Here is a 4528-nt window from a genome sequence, read left to right on the forward strand (position 1 = left end):
TGACCTCATACCTTGTATATGTAGCCACCTTCATGAGGCAATATCCAAGTTTATCTACAAAAGGTGATAGGAGGTTAGTACCTCTCTTGAATTACTATGATCAACTCGTGATCAATAATCAAGGGAGTCATTTTAGAAGAGTCAATGAAACTTTCTTTGTTGTATGGAAGTGTATATTTGATAAAGACTTGCAGAAGAAGAGACTGTCTAAAGCAGCATATAGCAAGGTTTCTCATTTTGGATGTGTCTTTCTTCAGTTCCCTACATTCACTTACATCTAGATAGGATGTTTCTCAGGAGAACCTTTCATTTTTCCAAGATATCCATCTGAAAAAATTATACTCATGGAACTATATTGACAATTGATTTATGTGCATGAAAAGTAGTCACAAGCTCATAAGATTGACTTAAAGTTCCTAGAATCTATTGGCCGGTATTCAGTTATGACTAATCCCAAGGCTAATAACATGGAAGAGGAAATGCAATGGAATACCATGAGGAGGTTCAAAGCTTGAAATAATTTTGATTTTAGTGGCATGAAAAATAAGATCAAAAGAATCTACACTCATGTATTCAGGTTCGAAGATGTATGGGCATATTGTCAGGATGAAGAAGACATAAGGAGTATGGATTTCAACCGCCTTACATTGGAGCAGATTGAAAATCTAGATTTGGTCAAAATCCCAATGACCATGGAGGATACTGATGACATATTAGATCCAGTCTATTATGAACGAAAAATTGTTGATTCTCCACTCCCGCCTGTGCAATGGTCAAAGAAGGAGAGTAAATCTATTACTCAAAGAATCACCCCTATTTTGGCAAATACCAATGCATGCCTACTAAAGAAGAAGATTAGAATGACATAGATTCCTGCTAGTTCCAGCAATGATGACAACATTGATGGTCCAGTTAGTAAAACAGCTACAACAAAGGACCTAAAGCAAAGTGGATATGCAAGCACCACCCTCAGTCCCTTTGACACAATCTAAGGGAAAAGGACCTAAAATAAAATTCACAACAAAAGGGTCTAAAAAAGGTGAGTCTTCTTCAGCAGTGCAAGAGACAACAATAAAGGAGCTAAAGAAGTAGTTTATTGAGGAAACTGAGAAGGAAAAAGAACCAGAAGGAGGGGAAGTTCCTCAGCAAAAGAAAGCATAGCTTGAATAACTGGCACATCAAGGAGAGAGTAATACTCCCACCACCTCACATGTATCAACTCATTCGGGGGTTGTTATTCCTTCTATTGAATCTGACTCAAATCAAGAAGATGAGGGATTTGATGATGAAGAGTTAAATATGGAAATGCAACAATCAGAGAGTGTTCAAGAATATTTCACACTATCCAATTTTTCTAGTTTGGATGATATTCCTTCAACCACTATTGAATCCTCAATGTTGGATTTTATTGAAACTATGGAGCAAGCATTTGCAGAACAACAGATGGTGACTTTACCTTCTACAACGATCATAGCAGAAGTTTCACCCCTTGTAAGTACTAAGATTGTTACTAGTGTACCTTCCACTCTTCCATCTATAGTTGTTACAAAAGAAGTATCAATAGCAACTACTTGTTGCTACATCAGCTGGCATATCACTGGACACTTCAACCTTGATACTAGTTATTACATCTACAACTATTCCAACTTCAAGTCAGAGTTCTCCTCAAATAATGGTTGATACTCAGCATGAGACCACAACTCCATTCACTAACACAGAGTTGCCACCATGGATGGATGTAGTGGCACCCAAAATAAAGAAACAGGTAATTTCACCAGATGAATTTTATTTTGAACAATTGGCTCTACCAAAATCTAAAGGTACTAAAAAGCCAAAGACTATTTCCCGAGTACTAGTGGATCTGACTACCAAAAGGAAATATGCTTAAGTTATGGTGTCCTCTTCAGACAAGAATAAGGATGATATACAATCTAGGGATTATACTATGCAGATTATAGAGCTTGGAGTGGAGACACATGAAAGTCTCAAGTTAGATTCCCATACTACTTTAAATTCTTTGATGCGAATATTTGATCAAGAAAGAAATGAAAAGAATGAATTAAAGCAGAAATGTGAGCAATTAACTAGTGTGCTTCTCAAGGTCACACAATCATCTCAGGATATTCAGCCAATTGTTCCATCAATATATACTAAAGCTCTCAAGAAGGTGGAATAAGTGGGCATCAAAGGTTGTGTAGTGGATGAGTGGATCGCTCGATTGAAATTGGAAGGTTCTCATCTTCTAGATTCAAGAATTAAGTTGTTGGCTAACTTTGAAGTTATCCAAAGTCAAATGCAAGGTGTTAAAACTTCCTTATCTCAAGAAATAGAAGATATTGAGAGAAGGGCAACCCTTTGGAGTAAAATGGAGGATTTTAGAATTGACATCCTCATGGAAAATAAGGTAATTCCAACCAGAGATAAATATATCCAAATTTTGTCTTTATTGTATCATAAGAAAGAAACAATAAAGTCAATGATTATGGAGCTAGATCGAGAAAAGAAGGAAGGAGATGATGAAATCGATCTTATTTCTACTAGAATAGCTGATATTCCTTGTTACTTGTATGATGATAATCAAAACCTCGTGACTAGTGACACCATCATATAAGAATTTCTTTCCTTAATGAATCACTATAAATAACATGATTTATCATTGAATGTGTTTGATAAATTGCTAGAAATACAAGTTAGCTTTGAAGTCCTCACATCAATGTTGAAAGATGGAAAAAAGAAATACATAAAGGTTGAAGATGCAGTTTCCTATGTTTGCATCATCACCAACTCTACCCCAATACTAGACAAAGCTGAGATGGAAGCCATTCTAGTTAAGTTCGATGAATTTCATAAATCCAATGAGGAGGATAAACATGAATAAATTGTGCCCTTTTTGACACTTTCTTTAAATGTAGTTGCATTGTTAGATGTTGCAAGTTTTCTCACAACTGCATATTTTCTTTCTGTTGTAGTTGTAGTCTAGTTGGACTGTGCATTTGATTTAGTCAACTATGCCCACATTTTTCTCCACTCTTTTCATATATAAGGAGGATCCTCATTTGTACATTTTTATCTTGAATATGCTTAGCAAAACTCTGCCCTATTTTTATCTCAATTAAGACTTTGTGCTTTTGATGTTAAAAAGTGGATTCAAAGAAATAAAGATAGCAATTCGATAGTTTCCAAGCTTTGTGTTGGACTAAAGATTGTGATTGTGATTGGAATCATTCTTATGTTTAGTTCTCATAATCATTCTTTGTGATCTTGAATCTTTTGGTGAAATTGTTAAATTAAATTTTTTGATGTTAAGGGATTACTGGTAAGCTTTGTATTCTTTCTATTTACTTGTAGTTTTAAGGATTGGGGAAGTACACTTGAAGACTTTGAGCTGTGGGGTGGATTTCTTATCATTTGTGATAATTAGCCTAGTTAGAAATACATTCAAGAAAGACTATGTGCTTCTTGATTGTAAGTTTTAGTATAATTTGTTGGATTAGTTTGTTCATTTCTTTAAGTATCAAAAGTGATAGAGAATTGTAGTAAAGTGGAGGGAGAGTACATAGACTCTGAAAGAAAAAGAGTTATATGCCTGAAACTTACCCACAGATTTTAGTTTCTTGTTAATTAGAGAAGAAATTTCAAAGGGAACCTCCCCTTGATGAGAGGAGAGATTAATTTCTCAACATAGCTGTGAGTGAATCATATATTTTTACATTGTACGCTAGTGATAAAATATTCACCCAACGCATTTATATCTTCTTCTAAAGACTCTTCATTGAGTTCTCCCCACCAGATGAAGGAGCATTCATCAGAAAACTGAATGATTTCTTTTCCTTTATCTTTGTCTATTGATTGTGGTAATTTTCTCCCAAAGGATCAGGGAGATAGCTTCCCAACTGGTAATATCCCAGAACATGAGCACTCGCCACACCCATCATGTTTGATTTGAAGAAGAGGTGTTGTGGGTGTGCAAGGTGTTAATGCTAGTATTTCTGCAACTTTTTGGGATTCCATTTGTAAGTGGAGTGGAGATGCTTGATTATTTGGTACTTGATTATCTATGCTTTCCCTTAAATAATTGCAGTGTTGAAAAGGGTTTGGGTTGCCATGGATGGTGATCTCACTACCATTGTATGGGAACTTAACAAAGTGGTGAAAAGTTGATGGTACTGCCTGCATGGTATGTATCCATGGGCGGCCTAACAACATGTTGTATCCCTACTCTTTTTCTAGGACCTGAAAGGTGATATCTGTTGTAACTGGTCCCACTTGTACTGGAAATGTCACTACACCCTTAGAAGGGCGTTCCTCATCATCATAACCTTTGATATTGATTCTCTTGGTAGGATCAATATAATGTTCAAAATATCCTAAAGCTTTAATCAAATGCAATGTGCATATGTTAAGGCAAACTCCACCATCTATAAGTACTCTTTGAACCTTTTTTGGGTAAATCAAAGCTTCCAAGTGTAAGGGATCATTGTGCATGGGTTGTTATGTAGGTACATCTTTTTCAGTGAATGTGACCTTT

Source organism: Cryptomeria japonica, chromosome 2 (assembly GCF_030272615.1).
Source record: "Cryptomeria japonica chromosome 2, Sugi_1.0, whole genome shotgun sequence".
In the NCBI taxonomy this organism is placed as follows: domain Eukaryota; kingdom Viridiplantae; phylum Streptophyta; class Pinopsida; order Cupressales; family Cupressaceae; genus Cryptomeria; species Cryptomeria japonica.